General features: G+C 45.5%; 1 long non-coding RNA gene across 2 annotated transcripts in view; it reads right to left on the bottom strand.

Moving 5' to 3' along the window:
- Nucleotides 1-3,063: 3,063 nt before the first annotated feature.
- The window catches only part of LOC128341988 (uncharacterized), a 65,706-nt gene continuing 50,574 nt past the window's right edge, over nt 3,064-18,195 (bottom strand). The window contains exons 2-4 of one of the 2 annotated variants that reach the window (XR_008314706.1): nt 5,433-5,651; nt 4,642-4,806; nt 3,064-3,469 (exon numbers count right to left, since the gene is read on the bottom strand). This is a non-coding gene — a long non-coding RNA (uncharacterized LOC128341988). Of the gene's footprint in view, nt 3,474-4,641; nt 4,807-5,432; nt 5,652-18,195 lie in introns of both variants that reach the window. The other variant, XR_008314707.1, reaches the window with a different exon arrangement.

The following is an 18,195-nucleotide window of genomic DNA, read 5'->3' as shown; positions in this document are numbered from 1 at the left end:
ATTGCACAGGAGCGCTCTTGCACAAAATGTAAGAATTTCACAAAAACAGTTGCACAATGGCCAGCCATTGGAAATAATGGCCACCAATCACACAACTGTGTTTGTGTAATTTTTGCATTTTGCACATGGATGCTCATGCACAACTGTGCACACGTTCCATTACAAGACAGATCACACAGTATATCAGCCGTGTGTGTGTGTGTATACACACACACACACACAGGTCAAAGTAACCAATAAATTAAAGGAGGATTAAAAGAGAAAGCAGAAAAGCATGTCAAGGCACTCTTTTTCTTTTTCTTTTTAAATCATAAAGCCTTGGGGGATCATTGTACTTACTTAGCAGTTTTTAAGCACCTTCCATCAAAGGATCTCCAAGTGCTTTGCAAACATTAATTAAACCTCACTGTATTCACTCACAGGAGGTAAGGATTATTAATCCCAGTTTACATCTGGATCAACTGAAGTACTAGGACTTTAACAGGTATATTATGCTTGCAGGTAAAGCAATGAGTAGTACCCCTTTGCCTTAGCAATTACAGCTAGTTCAAATTTCCTAGTAGGCAGGAGTAGGTGAAGGTGCAAATCTTGTAAAAGAAAAAGAAAAATCTTTATGGGGGGAAATTGAACTTACTTTCAAATTAAAGACTGTGATTGTTTTGCTGTCTTTCTTTCTCTTTTCAAGCATGACAGAGGTGTCACCCCAGGGGAAAATAAGACAACAACATCCTTAGAGATGTCATTTATATAGAGCTTGCTGTACAAGTTCAATTTCTGTACCAGCAGCTACAAAAATAGGGTGGGATGTAAGAGTTTGAAGCAGGGTGGCGGTGGGGGCAGGGAGTGACACAGGATGCACCAGAGAAAGAGGAAGAGAAAGTTCTTTCTGGAAAGGAACAGATGGGTTGAGATGGCTGGGTGAGGAAGAAAAAGGAAGATGATGAGGCAAGACAAAAGTAAATCACTAAGGATCAAAATTCTACTCTAAGCTCTTTTTTAGTTGCAACTATTTTCCATTTTGCTGACATCTAAGGATCATTCTAAATATTAGGAAAAATTGCAGAAAGGTCCTTTGAAATGTTTGGCCCAAAGAAACATATTGCTTCAATCAAGTCCCCTTTATATCTCCTTAGCCCAGGCCTCATTCTCAGACCTCTCTTTAACTTCCCCCTTTGATATTCTGTTGAGGAGCAATAGGGGAAACTCCATAATGAATCCTGTCTGCAGGGGTAGCTTCTATGGGGCTGACCTGTAGGCCACCTGTAGGCTACACCTGACCTGTGTAGGCTACCTCCAGACAGCTTGCTGTAGGCCACCTCCAGCCTTGGGGCTGGGGTGCCTCTGGGTACCAGTTGCGGGGGAGTAACAGCAGGAGAGAGGGCATGCCCTGAACTCCTGCCTGTGGCTTCCAGCGGCAACTGGTGCGCCACTGTGCAAAATGGGATGCTGGACTAGATGGGCCTTGGGCCTGATCCAGCAGAGCTGTTCTTATGTTCTTATGACCTGAAGGATGCCAGAAGGGACAATTTTTGCTATTTCTGCTGTTACTGCAGCACTCTGCTGGGGAAAGCTGAATCTGGAAGAATTATCCATGCTCTTAAAGGTACAGAACAGAGCCCTCTCAAGACAATAAGATGGTTTATTAATATAGTGCCTTGTGTGCACATCATTCTATTCTGGAAAGTAAAATGAGGAAAAATTCCTCCTACCTCAGGAAGTTTATAATGGAATTTCAATAGAGCTAGAAGCAAAGGGGTGGTGGCACTGTTTCCTCTAAGGTGTGCATGTGCACATGGACACAGAAACTTTCAGGGCCCTACACAGCAGCTTCTGGTGGGCATGAAGTCTCTGCTGTGCCCACCACTACTGCCCAACTGCCCAGAACCCCATTTCCCTCCCCCCCAGCCGGGAAGCATTGCTGCGCGTTCCCCCTCTCCACGGCCGGGCTGCCGTCATGCCGCCTCCTCCTCCTCCTGCACACCGGTCGGACCCCCTTTTCCTTCACTTCCAGCTAGGGATGTGCCCGAAGACTCTTCGGCACCGGCGGGGGTAGCACTTTAAGGGCGGGGGAGAGTGTACTCACCCCCCTCCATGTTACCCCCGCTGGCGCTCTTCAAAGTCCAAGCCCCTCGAGGCGGCAGCATTCCTCCCTGCCGCCCCATTCCCCCAGTCGGCCAGAAGTGGCTGAAAGTTGCGAGCATGCGTGTGCACGGCGTGCGTGCGCACGGCGGGCGCACGTGTGCTCGCAACTTCCGGCCACTTCCGGCCGACGGGGAGAACGGGGCGGCAGGGAGGAACTCTGCCACCCCGAGGGGCTTGGACTTTGAAGAGCGCCGGCGGGGGAAACGCGGAGGGGGAGGTGAGTACACTCTCCCCTGCCCTTAAAGTGCTACCCCCGCCGGTGCCGAAGCACCGAATCCCGCCCCAGTGCCAAAACATTCCGGAGGCCTTTACAATGGCCTCCGAAACGTTTCCGGCACATCCCTACTTCCAGCTGCAGGATGGAGCAGCCAGAGGAAGATGGGAGGCGGCAGCTCCCCCCACCCAGAGGCTCCCTCAGCAGCCTAGAGAGACTGGAGCTGGAGTTTATTATTTTTTGATAGTGCTGAGAATGCCTTGGTAGGCCAAATTCTATGTTAAGGCAGGGGTTCCCAACGGGGGGGTACTTGAAGGGTTTCCAGAGGGTACTCCATCCTAGCCCAACTGTCTCCCCCATGCTGCATGGGCGGGGGGGGGATGGGAGGCAGAGGTGGGGGTGGGGGTGGCTCCCCCCTGTGGCTGCAGAGGAGGAAAGGAGGGAGGAGGATGGGAGGCAGCGTCCCCCTTCTGGAGAGCTGGAGATTGTGGGGAGGGGAGGAGGGAAGACAGCAGTGGCTCCCCGCCACCAGCAGAGGGGAAAAGCTTAAAAAAAATTGTGCACCGCAAAAAAGTCATTAACTCATATGTGAGTGTGTGTGAGAGAGTGCGAGTTATGTGAGCACACTGACTTGATGCTGCCGCCCAGGACAAAATTCTTTCCACTCACTGATCACAGAAATTAGAGGGGACACTGCGGGGGGGGGGAGATATGGGAAGATGACAGAGGCAAAGGTAACAGAGGAAGATGACGCACAAAGGCTGTTGCATATTCTTTGGCTCAGTGGGAGAAATGGGCCTTAACAGGGGAGTTATGGGCTCACGGTATTCTGCTTACATCCCCTGTTCTGAGAAGATCTGAATGCAAATGCAGAGGATACAGGATATTTGTGTGTGGCGGGAGAGGGGAATCAAATAGTCTTAACTCCTTTCCTTTAATGTTCCTGTCCTTGTCTTTGACTTTGACATGTCTGGACAATACATCAGGTTGCTCTATGCCATTCCATCGACTCCTAATCCCTCCCCCTCCCTTTCACTCAATCACGTGCCTGGACCAGTGGCCATGGACTCATATATCCTCTTTTCCTCTTCAGCATCTTCTTCTTCTTGCTCGCTCCCTGGCAATTAAAGAAAGTACAAATCTAAGCCCAAACCAATCAATGTTTACGGATTTGTAATAAGTTTCTTTCCTCCTTATTTATTTATTTCCTCCTCAGTCACTAAAGAAGCGGCAGCAACTTGCAAGGAACAGCTCTTGCCAGAGGGTGAATCATAGCTATATTGATTTGATTATGTAAAAGCTCAGAGGAACCTCAAGCCAGATACAGAAATATCTCATAGTCCAAACCCTGGGGGACACACACTAGTAAAAAAGCAATCTTTATATTGTTCCTGATAAAAGCATCATTAGTTTCCTCACAGCAAAACCATTTCTCTGCTGATACAGTGTATGGTTTTCTTTCTCTCTAGAATCCACTCAGACATAATTAACACTCAGTTACTAGACTTGGGCCTCCCTCTGGAGTGTGCCGTTTGGAGGACTCTGAGCAGAGCGGGTGGGGGGAGAAAGTGAGTGCCGCGGAGTCTATCAAACAGTTGCCTTATAGGGGGATCTTACTTTACAGTGATGATGGTGCGTGTCAGACCCTGAGCTGTGGCACCCTCTTCTGGGCCCTCAGCTCTTTCAGGTTTCTGAGTGAGCCATAAAGCAATCAATCTCTCTCCCTCTCTGTTCCTTTCCCTCCCTCTAGCACTTTAAACTTTTCTTTTTCTTTGTGTAATTCTATTCCAGGCGCAGCACCACAACAAAGACACGAAATCACACATCCACAGACACACAGACCTGCAAAGGCAGACATGCTCCCAGCTTGTCATAACAAAGCGAAGGGGAACGGTTTACTCTTTTGATGAGCTATCCCTCACAAACATCGCCAGCTAACCAGACAAGAGCTCTCTATTGCTGTTGTTAGTGGAAGGGTGAGACAGAGTGAGGTTGGGATATTTTTTAAGTTAAGAAGTCTCTCCCCCCCGCTCCGAAAAACCACACACAGTCATATTTGTGCTTCTGTTTCCTCGCTACGTGATTAATACCTGGCCAAAAGTGATCAGCATGGGCTAACTTGTTAACTTCACACAGGGAAAGTCTGTACATTCATGAGGTGAATTTTTTTTCCCTTCAGTGTGCACACCAAAAAGGAAAATATGATCCTTTCGTCCGGAGGCCTCTCCTGTGTGGATATGACTTCATGATGTAGAAAGAGCTGATTGTAAGCACGTTTACTTCACTTGCCTTATGTTCCTCATTTAATTCCTCTTGGCCCAGTCGAAGGAAGGGACAGATTGATTTTTAATATCTCAGCTTCGAGGTTGTGCAGGATACTTTTGTGGGGAGAGATGGTGTCTATGGGGTCCAAAACATTGCCCTGATAATTGCAAGGTATTCAGCCATGACTGTAAAAAGAATATGCTTTCAGAGGATGGGCCTACTCAGGACTTTTAGGATACATCAAGGACTGCTCCAACCACAGAGGCAAACTTGGCAACCTCCTGGGGTACCAAGATTATAGGTCTGCCTCAGCTATGCAAATAACTTGGACTGAGAGAACTACTGCCAGCACTTTTGGAGGAGGTGCACCACGGCAGCTTAGCAGTTCACCCACTGGGAAATATTCCCTGCATCTCAGGGGATATGATAACAACAACAACCACAACCAACCAATCTTATTTGTCAGCCACCCCATAAAAAATTGTTCTCTGGGCGGCTCACCACACAGCATTAAAACATGAAATAAAAACACATAACACATTAAATCAAAAGAGACCAAAGGTGGGGTGGGGGGGAGATAATACCAAAAAAATCCCAAACCGACCAACATAGCAATTTTAAAACTCTTTTAAAATAAGTTAAAAATCAAATTTGAAAATCAAAATTTAAAAGGCCTGAGTGAACAAAAAGGTCTTTACCTGGTGTCTATAATAAAAAAGAACAAAGTCAGGCGAACCTCAGTGGGGAGGTTATTCCATAAATTGGGTGCAACCACCAAAAAGGCTCTCTCTTTAGTAGCTACGCTCCTCACCTTGTTTGGCAAGGGTACTCGGAGGAGGGCCTCTGAAAAAGATCTTAAGGTCCAGGTTGGGTCATATGGGGTCAGGCACTTTCTGAGATAACCATCATTCACCCAGGCAGAGGAACCACCGACCAGCAATACTTCTGTCTGGTCTCAGCTTGTTCACCTTCATCCAGTCCATTAATGCATCCAGGCACTGATTCAAGACTGTCACCGCCTCACCTGTGTCTGATGAAAAAGAGAGATACAACTGAGAGTTATCTGCATACTAATGACACCTAAGGCCAAATCTCTGGATGACCTCTCCCAGCAATTTCATGTAGATGGAGGGGAAATCATGAAACCCTGCAGAACCCCAAAGCATAACTGCCAAGGGGTTAATCAGTAACCCCCCAGCACTTTTGGAAATTGAACTCGAGGTAGGAATGGAAGCACCTCCATGCAGTGCCTCCCAAACTTAACTCGGCCAGCCTATCCAAAACGATACCATGATTAATGGTATCAAAAGCTGCTGAGAGAAGCAAGAGAATAAAAAATGTGTACTTCCCCTGTCTCTCTCTCTCTACATAGTTCATTCCACAGGGTGACCAAAGCAGTTGCTTTTCCAAGCCTGAAGTCTGATTGAAATGGATCTAGATAGTCTGTTTCCTCCAAAAGTGTCTGGAGCTGGTCAGCCATTACACACTCAAGCACCTTTCCCAGGAAGGGAATATTGGTCACAGGCCTGCAGTTGTTTACATCCTCTGGGTCCAGACCAGTGTTCCCTCTAACAGGGATTCCCAGATGATGTTGACTACAACTCCCAGAATCCCCAAGCAAAAGCCATTGCAGCTGGGGATTCTGGGAGTTGTAGTCAACAACATCTGGGAATCCCTATCAGAGGGAACACTGGTCCAGACTGGGTTTCTTTAGAAGTGGTTGAATAATAGCTTCCTTCAATGGAGCTGGGACCATTCTCTCTATCAATGAGGTGTTTAGAACCTACTGGACCTATCTAAAAATTACCTCCCTGTTAGATTTAATAAGCCATGAAGGGCAAGGGTCAAGTATACATGTGGTCACCTGAACTTGACTAAACACCTTGTCCACATCCTCAGGGACCAATAATTGAAACTCCTCCAGCGAAACTTGACCAGGTGTTACTCTGGACACCTCTCCCAATGATGTGAGCGACTTTACCCTCAAAGTGCTGTGCAAATGTTACAGCATGCTACTGAGGGTTCCATCCACTACATCTTGCCCAGGGCCAGATTTCAAAAGATCCCACAGCACTGGGGAAAGCCACACTGGACAACAGTGAGAGGATGCAATGGTGGACCAAAAAAAAAAAAAAATTCTTCTCTTTCATCACTCCACAGAATAGGCTCAACAACGAGCTCTAGCCTGTGTTTGCTCAGACTCACCCCAAGGTTTCTTCCACTTATGTTCCAGTTGTCTCCCAGCTTGCTTCATTGCCCTCAGCTTAGATGTATACCATGGCACCACACGGGCTCTGATTTGTGGGGGAGGGCACTTGGGAGTGATCGTGTCAACCAAGCCTGATCCATCTCTCCATTCCAGAGAGCAACTAGAGCTTCGACAAGAGCGCCTGCCATACCATCTGGAAAATCCCCCAGAGCCCTCAGGAATCAGGGCTCTGGGGGCAGACCATTTTTATAGGTCCCCCACCCTTGCAGAGAGTTGTAGCCACTAAGACTCTAAACCTCAGAAGGATGTGATCTGACCATGCCAAGGGCATAGATGACATAGCTCCCACTCTCAAATCACCATCTTCCTGTCCACTCAAAAAACCAGATACAGAGTATGCCCCAATTCATGTACTGGGCCAACAACATGTTGGGACAGCCCCACAGTTGTCATGGCAGCCACGAAGTCCTGAGCTGCCCCAGTCAAGGCAGCCTCAGCATGGATGTTGAAATCACCCAGAACAATCATTCTGGGAGTCCTCAACACTAAATCTGAGACTATCTCCGTGAGCTCAGGCAGGGACACAGCTGGGCAATGGGGCGAGTGGTACACCAATAGGATCCCCACTCTGTCCCAAGAGCCCAACACCAGGTACAAACACTTTCCAGCACTCACTTGGAAAGGGGGCCTAGAAAGGAAAATAGAGCTTTTACAAAGTATAGGGACTCCTCCTCCACCCCATCCCTCCAGCCTATGCTGCTGCTACACTAGCACTAAATGCCCAGATGGACACAGCTGGGAAAGACTAATCTCTCCCAGCTCCCCCCGCCCCCGGTTTCCGTAATGCAAACCAGGTCAGCCCCTTCCACCACAATTATATCATGGATGATAGAGATTTTATTATGGACCGACTTGGCATTAAACAGTAGTGCCAGAAGGCCAAAGGACAAGCTGGCAAAGCAGCCAGGAACCTTCCCATTATGGTAACAGCCAGAAGAATGGACAGGAATAAGATGTTGAACCACTCTTCCCCTCTTCTGATATAAATCCGATGATCATGTTGATATTCATTGGTAAACTGGAGCATAGACGAAGTTGTAAAGTGGAAGAATTAAAAAAGAGATAGAAATTTAAAATGAAAATGAGAAAATACTATCCTGGTCAGCTCTAAATGGGGGATAAAAGTAGTAAAGGATGAGGATGCACAGTTTTAATTCACCCAGAAGAAATCAGCACCAGATCTGTGAATATGCTTTTAAGGGTTGAAATTGAAACACATCCTGGCTTAAACAAAAATGTAATTTTCCAAATATAGGCTGATCCATAATCTCAGCATGTCAGGGTTTACAAGACCATATCAGTACCCTTTGGAAAGGTCAATTCATTGTGACTTTACTCCATAACCATCACATTTAGAAAAAGCTGGCAAATGAGATAGACTCTGGGCAGCTTATAAAGTATTATCAATAGTGTAGGAGTCAACAGAGCCACCTAATGTTCTAGTGGGGAAATGTCTTGATTAGCAAGCCAGAGGTTGCCAGTTTGAATCCCTGCTGGTATGCTTCCCAGACTATGGGAAGCCCCTATATCGGGCAGCAGCGATATAGGAAGATGCTGAAAGGCATCATCTCATACTGCGTGGGAGATGGCAATGGAAAACCCCTCCTGTATTCTACCAAAGACAACCACAGGGCTCTGTGGTCACCAAGAGTTGACATAGATTTGATGGCACACTTTACTTTACTTTAGGAGTCAACAGAGTGAAATTAAGCCCAGTTCAGTAATTATGCTATACGATGTACAGATGTCTGCACACTCATAGATCTGTTTGTACAAGCAACTGTACCTGCAAACATTTTAAAAGTGAAACTAGATACAGGCCCATCAAATGCATGTTACAAATAGGAAGTGTGCTGCTGTAGCTGTGTTCAACAGAATGTGTGAATAACTGTACCTTTGTACAGATCTGTACCTGTGTACACTGTACACTGTGCACTTGTTGTAGGAGTGCTGAACATCACGTGTGAATGGGCCTACAGTCTTCACAGAAATTATGGATTTTGAAGGACTGGAGAAAGAGAGAGGGAGAAAGACTCTGTGAATCTCATTTCAGATTAAGGCCTTCTTCATACGTTCTGTTTTCCCTGCCCTGGGCAGTTTTGCATGAGGCAAGATGAGGTAGTTGCCTTAGGTGACAGATTATTGAGATGCCAGCATGGTGGTAAGAGCTCCCTCTGCTGCTGCCAGCAGAGCAGCTCTTTGGGGTTCATCTGATTCTGGCAAGCTTTACAAGGAGCGCCTCTCCTCACATTCCTTGCAAAGCTTACAAGAAGCACAAGGAGCGAAGAGGAGAATACTAGCAACTTTCCCTCTTAGTCCTCTTTCGCAGAAACAGCACAAAGACACAGAAAACATACAGACATGCAGTATAGAGACCCTTCTCATGCACACACAGAGACTCACTGCCTCATTTATACACACAGATAGGGAAGGGGACTCATGAGTGTATAAGAGGAAGGGAAAAACTACCTACCATGGCAGGAAAGGGAGGGATAAAATTAGGGACAGACAGCAGCCCCACCTCCGCCAGTTTCATCTGCTAGCTTCCCCCCCAAACCCACTGCTCACCATCTCCACTCTAATTACAGGTAGAGGGAATGCAAGTTTGTAACACAATTTGCCATCTTAAGGAGCCTTAAGTACCCAGAATTTCTTTTATTCTTACTGGTTATTAAATTAATAATAATAATAATAATAATAATAATAATAGAAGAAAGAAACTGAGGTTTAATACTGGCTGCACAAGAACAGGCACTAAGAACAAATACAAAAAGAGCAAAAGTAGAAAAATCAACAACAAACAGCAAGTGCCGCCTTTGTAAAGAAGCAGATGAAACAGTGGACCACCTCATCAGCTGTTGTAAAAAGATCGCACAGACTGACTACAAACAAAGGCATGACAAGGTAGCAGGGATGATACACTGGAACATCTGCAAAAGATACAAGCTACATGTAGCCAAAAATGGGTGGGACCATCAAATTGAAAAAGTTGAAGAAAATGAAGATGTAAAAATATTATGGGACTTCCGACTACAAACAGACAAACATCTGCCACACAATACACCAGATATAACTGTAGTCAAGAAAAAAGAAAAACAAGTTAAACTAATCAACATAGCAATACCAGGGGATAGCAGAATAGAAGAAAAAGAATTAGAAAAAATCACAAAATACAAAGATCTTCCAATTGAAACTGAAAGGCTGTGGCAGAAAAAGACCAAAATAATCCCAGTGGTAATTGGCACCCTAGGTGCAATTCCAAAACAACTTGAAGAGCACCTCAACACCATAGGGGTCACAGAAATCACCACCAGCCAATTACAAAAAGCAACTTCACTGGGAACAGCCTATATTCTGCGACGATATCTATAACAACAGCAACAACATTGATAATAAAATTCAGCCTTCCCCGGTCCTTGGGAAGGACTCGATGTCTGGATAAAACAAACCAGTCAATAACACCTGTCTGACTGTGTAAACAAGAAATAATAATAATAAATACATTATGGTTATTGTTTCTTATATTCATAGCACATTCTTTCATGAAAGGATAATTAGGATAACATACGTGGGGAGTTATCCCACTCTACTACTAAACCAGTCAATAACAGCTGTCTGACTGTGTAAACAAGAAATAATAATTTGATTTCTATACCGCCCTTCCAAAAATGGCTCAGGGCAGTTTACACAAGGAAACAACAAACAAATATGATGGAACCCTGTCCCCAAAGGGCTCACAATCTAAAAAGAAACATAAGATAGACACCAGCAACAGTCACTGGAGGTACGGTGCTGTGGTGAATAGGGCCAGTTATTCTTCCTCTGCTAAATAAAGAGAATCACCATGTTAAGAGGTGCCTCTTTGCCAAGTTAGCAGGAGTTTGCAACTGGCTCTAATCCTAACCCCTCCCTCCCCCCCACCCCTCCCCTCCAGACACAAATGCACACACCAACTTTGTGAGAGGCTGAAGCTGCATTCACATGTAACATGGAGCCAGAGTTGCAGGGACCAGAGCTTTCCCTTCCGTTACATCAGAATGCGTGCAACTCCAGTCCTGTCTGGAAATCCAGCCAAGGTTGTGTTCCACAAACTCCAATGTGATCCCTTGGTTTGTAGTGAGTTTTGCTGCTCATCATCGGGGTTCCACTAGCAGAGTGTGTCATCCAAATACAGCACTGGAGGCTGCATTACTTCAACCGGAGTTGAGGGAGGAAGCTCCTCCTTCACTCCGGCCATAATTGGCTGTGTGGGCTGCCCTTCAAATAATAAGGAAGCTCACACACCCAGTTCCTCTCTGCAGTCTCCCTGAGAGTGGGGTGGTGGTGGAGGAGCGGAACCGTGGGTTCTGAATTATTTGCGAATGCAGATCAAGAATCATCCCAATCCAATGCATGTTACACAAGGGTAAGTCCAGTCATTGGGATTACTTCCATATATGTATGCATAGGATTGCAGCCTTTCCCTCTCCCAAGGCAGCATTGGACAGAGCAGCTGCTCTAAAACAAGATTCATTGTAGGCATTTATGGAAGATGTCCTACAATAAAACAAAACTGCAGGTCCTAATTGGCTTTTGAACACATAATTAGCCAATCAGAGAGTAAGGCTTTGCAAAAGAGCCTTAGGGGGAAAGTAAAGTTTGGTGGGTTTTGTTTTTGTTTTACTGGAGAGGTGCCAGTCATAGGAAAGAGGGCAGAGAAAGCGGTCTCCTGCAGTCTGATGGAAAGCACTGAAAATGTCTGGTGCTTTAGCAAAGCAAGGGTAGAGGATGGGAGAGACTTGGATGGTGGGAGAGCAATGCCCCACACTTCCCCTAGTGAGGAGCCTGCCCTGCCGCTTTGCTTTTCAAAGGATCAATGTTTTTAAAAAACCCAAGGGCCCATGGGAAAGCTCCTGTAGTGGCAGAGGGCCAACGCTTGTCACCCCCTGTACCCAGAGGCGTAACTAGGGAAAATAGTGCCTAGGGCAAGCACTGAAATTGCACCCCTGTCCAAACAGGGATGATGGGACTTGTAGTCAACAATATCTGGAAATCCCTGTTAAAAGGAACACTGTACCATCTAGACATGGTTGTTGATCAAAACCTGAAAACATGAGCTATCTCTGTAAAAGACTTAGAACAACAGTCAGGAGTTATGCGAGGATTCCAAGTGTCATTTTCTCTGTCTCATCTCATTCTTTTTAAAAAACATGACTTTGTCCTAGAGGATCACCTGCCCAAATAGCCACTAGCAAAATAGGGGAAGAAGAAGGGGGGGGCGGTCTATAAACCAGTGAATGATTCCTGCCAGCCTTTGTCTTATGATGACTGTTGGCTCATGATGGGGTATATGTGCATTCACCACACTAGTGCTTACTTTGACAGAAGGAGGGAGGAGGATACATTAGTTTGCCACACTAGACAGAGGAATTTGCAACAGGAGCAGACAGCCAAGTTCTGCCAGGGCTAAAACCAGCCCCCGCCAGACTAAGAAATCACTGTAATTTGCCCCTTCCTGTCACAAGCAGTGTGCTGTTCTTTTATTATTGACTCTAACTCTCAAATATCCCAGTCATGGATGGAAAATTCAGGGTCAATTTACAAGAGACATATTTTCTACATGGAAGTTTCTTCTGTGCAGGTGCTGTGCAGAAACCCATGTGTAGTGATCAATACATATGTAACTATTCCGCCAGGGCCATAGCAAGGTTGGAATGGGCCAAGATGAGATTTTAAAATGGGCCCCCAGCCCCTCAAAGTCCAGGTCCTCCACACACCCCAGGCCCCCAAGGATTTACGTCTGATATTTCAAAATAGGTATGCTGCCTGGGAATACATTTCACTGATTACACACACACTTCACAGTATATAGTGATATACATTGAGTACCTTATATTTGTGCTACTTTTAATGCCTAGAACACACTAGCAATGCTAATTATTAAAATGGCCCCCTTGCTGCAGATTAGCAAAGGAGACTTTCAGCCATGCAGGGTGAGCCTATGTTTGTTTTTTCAGAATTCTGAACAAATTCAGTAAAGTTTGATTCCAGGAGGTTTTTCACACGAGGCTTTTAAAGCCCTTTAACACACATCTCCTCTGGAATGGAGGTGCTGCATTCACATGTTGGCCAGATGCATCCTGAAGTCCCTGCAAGTTATTGGAGAGCAGTTCACACACAAGAAAAATAAAATAAAATAAAAGCACAACACATGCTTCACAGTTCTCACTCAGACCTTCTGGGTTGCAAAACAACTTGAACATAAGTACATTTATGAATGAATGAATGAATGAATGGATGGATGGATGAAAATAAATAAATAAATAAAATAAAATAAAATAAAATAAAATAAAATAAAATAAAATATACTCATTCCAGAAGTTTTTTGTAATTTTCTGCCATGAAACAAGCCACTTATAGGCCTTTTTAGATTATTTTTGTTTTTAAAACCAGCAAATTTTTCAGTCTGTTTTAAATTAAATATTCAGAGACTTCTCAGTCTCCCCCCCATATCAAAGCCCTATGGCAAGCAGATCCCTATATATTGTGTGTGTGTGTGGGGGGGTGCAACCACAAAAAGGAATTCACAGCCTACCTGGCAAAAGCTGTGCTGACTGGTCTGGGCAGAGGGTCTGCTGCAGAACTCTGCCTGCCTCCTCCTTCCTGGCTTGCTTGGCCTGCCAAGTTCAGGCTTCAGGGAGGCCTACTCGAGGCCTCTCTGGAAGCCCCACCCACCTGCAGATCAGCTGAGAGGAGGGGAGAGAAAGCTCTGCAATTTGCAGGCCACTCTCATTCTAGGCCTTGTTGCCGATCCAAGGCCAGAGCTGGAGGCAAGTGGCTGAGGGGCCCTGGGACTGGGCAGGTGGGCAGTGGGGTGGGTGGGTGGCAGGAACTGGTGTGGCACCCCCTCCTCAGTGGCCCTAGGGCATGTGCCCTGCCTGCCCCCCCCCAGTTCCGCCTATGCCTGTACCCCTCATGCCTGTACTGAAGCGACCACTTCACTCTGCTGCATAGAAGGTCTGTACTGAAAAAAATCCAGGTATACCCTTTGGTAATTAAGTAACCTTAAGTAATCTTTGGATACTAGATTTTGTGAGTGTGATCCAAAGGCTTTACTACATGGAGATATGTCTGCTTGTGCAGTAGACATTGCTCACTCCCCCCATCTGCAACCCTGCACACCCCTGAAAAGTGGCTCTCAGCAGCCTTCCAAGAAAGCAGGTCTGCTAACAGGAAATGTCAGTGACACCCGCTCCCATCACAAACAAGCAGAGGTGCAGCAGCATCAATGCAACAGCATCTTTGGATCTAAGCCACTATACCAAGTATAAATGCTGGCTACTCCTCATCCCCTTTCCTACGAACATACCACAAATAGCCAGATTCTGAATTAGTATGATATTTCTTCAAGAAAACAGAGACATTCAGAAAAGTTCTTACAATTAGTATCTGCAAATATCCTTTAAACTTTTCTGTATATTTAGCTTCAAATTATAATTAGCTTGCTTAGTTAAGGCACAGATTTTGAGTATGAAAGACAGAAAGAAAGCCTCCAAGTAATCAGGGGTTCTTTTGTCATCTCTGTTTTAATCTTGGGATAAATACCCCTGTAAGTGCCAGTTAGGAGTATTGTGAGTAGGAAGGGCAGAGTTCACAATTTACAATGAATGCATAGTGATCTGTGTGGCTACAATATCTTGGGAATTCCCTTCATAGGTTGACTTTTGCTTTACTGATATGTGGCCTAGGAGACGCCCCAGATGAGTGGCTCCAGAAGTTATAACAATGCTGGGAGTGGGTAGTAGAATGTTCTGACAGGAGCCAGCCCCCAAAAGCTTCAGGGCAAGGTGCTAGACCTGGACCTAACCCTGGACAGATGAGCCATCTACCATGGAATATTCCACTTCCGGGAGAGGAAGAAGAGCTGAGCAGGAGGCAGCAAGAGGATGAGAAGCACTTCATCCTAGAAGTTGGCATAAGCCAGAATCTCCACTCTAACCGGTGCCTTGGTCCCAGCAGGAGATCCCTAGGATAGAGATAGCTGGTTAAAAAAAAACTGGCGGGGAGGGGGGGCGGTGTTCAGAAGCAAAGGAAATCCAGGGTACCGAAGATCCAGTCCTGAAGGAAGGAAGGAACCTTTGTGGGAGTTAAGCGGGAGTGTCGTCTTGGACAGCCAGCCGGGTACCAGGGAGATGAACTGAACCACCCCCTACCTTGCTGTAAAGAACTCAATCAAAGGAGCTTGAGTCGCTTGCCACTTTGTAGCCATTGTTTCCGTTCCTTTCCCCCTGGCATTGCTCCTATGTTGCCTGCTGGTCCCTTAAGCCCACTTGACGTTCCTTTTCCCCCTGAGGGGCTGTGTGACAACACATGGTGCTTAGGATGCTGTCTAATATTTACTTAATACCAATAGTCTTCTAGGAACTATTTGGAACACAGATGTGGATTCGTCCTCCTTGCCAGAGGACGTATGGCTGCAGGTAAGATGAACAAGTACAGGTGGAGGAACTGGACAGAGCTTGATAGACTGTGAATTATGACCCCAAATTAACGGAAACAACCTCAGAAACCTTATCCATGCATACAAATTCTAAATATCACGACAACATATTTAATCATTTCTGTCATAATGCCAAAGCATGTCGTAGGATTAGTTGTATTTCAAAAGCTTTTTTCTCCCACATCCGCTGAGACATTTTTATGTAGCAAATTATGAACTTTCCCCCTTTGGTTGTGATTCACTGTTAATCATACGAGGCTGTTTAAGTGACTACATTTCTTCTGTCATTTCGCAGAAATGGCCACATAGCCAGATGGAGTATTTTGGGTTGTTTGTAAGGAGTGTAAAGCTCAAAGCTGATCCAGCTGTTCACAGTTGTCCTTGTTGCTTCTGCCGGAATCTGATGTATTTCTGATGTAATATCAGAAGGGGAACTCCTGGATTTCACCCATGTGAAGATATGTGTGGTCATCTTGATGAGCCTTCGAGTCCTGTTCCCACAATGAACATGACATTGGAAGCGGATGTTTAGAAGCACAGACTGAAAGTTTGATGTATCTGAATCTCTAACTCACAGACACCCTATCCACATAACATGTTACCTTTAACACTCATACAATCTGTGTACAGTGGACACAGGTACAGATTAGTGTTCCCTCTAAGTTGTGTGCATGTGTGCACATTCACAAGCTTAAAAAAAAAAATCTGCTCAGTTAATTTTAGATCTCACTCGGGTTGAAGCAGGAAGGTCCCACTCTGAATGCACTTGCGCACACACTGCCTTGATACTGTGACCCAGAACAACACTCATTCCACACAGAGATGAAAACAAATAGAGGAAACACTGGTACAGATCTGTACACAGATACATTCAGTGGCAGAGCCAGCGGAACACCGGCCTGTGTCCTTTCCCGCTGGCGGCCCCACCAGTGACGCTCCATGCATGTGATTGCCAGCCAGCAAGAGCTGCCTAGAAATGAGATCAGGAGAGCCTCTTGGGGCTCTCCGGAGCCCAGACACGCCCATGTCATATAATGTGCAAGGGGGCATGCCTGGGCTTCAGAGAACCCCAAGCAAGCTCTCCTAATCTCATGCCTGGATGCATGTGTTTTCCTTCCTCTCTCTCACTGGAGGGAAATAAATGCTGCCAGCCAGCAAGCTCTGGTTGGAAATGAGACTGGGAGAGCTCACTTGGTGTTTTCCAGAACCTAGGCACATGTGGGCGTGCCCGGGCTCCAGAAAGCCCTGAGTGAGCAATCCCAATCTCATTTCCTGACAGTGCTTGCTGGCTGGCAGCATTTATTTCCCTTCCTCTCCTCCCCCCGCACCTGGAAATGAGATTGGGAGGACTAGGGCAGGCCCTCTGGCGATTGGGCCATGCCCCCTCTGCGTGTAACCTCATGTGCCATAGGGATTCTGGCAGCCCTTTTCATTGGCTGCCCATGTTCTGTTGCTCAATAGTGGCTCCGCCCCGGATACATTCATTAACGTTATGTTAAATGCAGGTATAGCAGTACACTTTCTATTTGTATCCTGCATTTTTAAGGGGCCTGTACCCAGGTTAACTTTCAAAATGAACATGCATACAGTCTGTCACACACAAATCATGTGCTTGTGTACAGACTTCTGAATGCAGGTACTGTGTAAAATCTGAATAGGGGTAGAGTTGACACAAAGCGAACATCCCATTTTGACTCAACGATCTATCAGTTTAGACCTCATGACTGTATATGTGGGAGAGCCAATGTGGAATAGTTTCTAGTGGTTTGGGGTTGGACTAGGGTAACCTGGATTCAAATCAATGTCTAATTATGAAGCTCAGTGGGTGACAATGAGGACAGTCACCTCCTCTTGGCTTAACTTGTCTCACAGTGTTGTTGTAATAGTAGAGTGGGATAACTCCCCACGTATGTTATCCTAATTATCCTTTCATGAAAGAATGCGCTATGAATATAAGAAACAATAACGATAATGTATTTATTATTATTATTTCTTGTTTACACAGTCAGACAGGTGTTATTGACTGGTTTGTTTTATCCAGACATCGAGTCCTTCCCAAGGACCGGGGATGGCTGAATTTTATTATCAATGTTGTTGCTGTTGTTACAGATATCGTCGCAGAATATAGGCTGTTCCCAGTGAAGTTGCTTTTTGTAATTGGCTGATGGTTATTTCTGTGGCCCCTATGGTGTTGAGGTGCTCTTCAGGGTCTTTTGGGACTGCACCCAGGGCGCCAATTACCACTGGGATTATTTTAGTCTTTTTCTGTCACAGCCTTTCAATTTCAATTTGTAGATCTTTGTATTTTGTGATATTTTCTATTTCTTTTTCTTCTATTCTGCTATCCCCTGGTATTGCTATGTCGATTATTTTAACTTGTTTTTCTTTCTTCTTGACTACAGTGATATCTGGTGTATTGTGTGGCAGATGTTTGTCTGTTTGTAGTCGGAAGTCCCATAATATTTTTACATCTTCATTTTCTTCAACTTTTTCAATTTGATGGTCCCACCCATTTTTGGCTACAGGTAGCTTGTGTTTTTTGCAGATGTTCCAGTGTATCATCCCTGCTACCTTGTCATGCCTTTGTTTGTAGTCAGTCTGTGCGATCTTTTTACAACAGCTGATTAGGTGGTCCACTGTTTCATCTGCTTCTTTACAAAGGCGGCACTTGCTGTTTGTTGTGGATTTTTTGACTTTGGCTCTTATTGCATTTGTTCTTAGTGCTTGTTCTTGTGCAGCCAGTATTAAACCCTCTGTTTCTTTCTTCAAGTTGCCATTCTTAAGCCATTGCCAGGTCTTGGTGATGTCTGATTTTCCACTTATATT

Source organism: Hemicordylus capensis, chromosome 2 (genome assembly GCF_027244095.1).
Source record: "Hemicordylus capensis ecotype Gifberg chromosome 2, rHemCap1.1.pri, whole genome shotgun sequence".
NCBI classification, from domain to species: Eukaryota; Metazoa; Chordata; class Lepidosauria; order Squamata; family Cordylidae; genus Hemicordylus; species Hemicordylus capensis.
The sequence above is the reverse complement of the archived record's forward strand: the minus strand, read 5'-3'. Positions and strand labels throughout refer to the sequence as shown.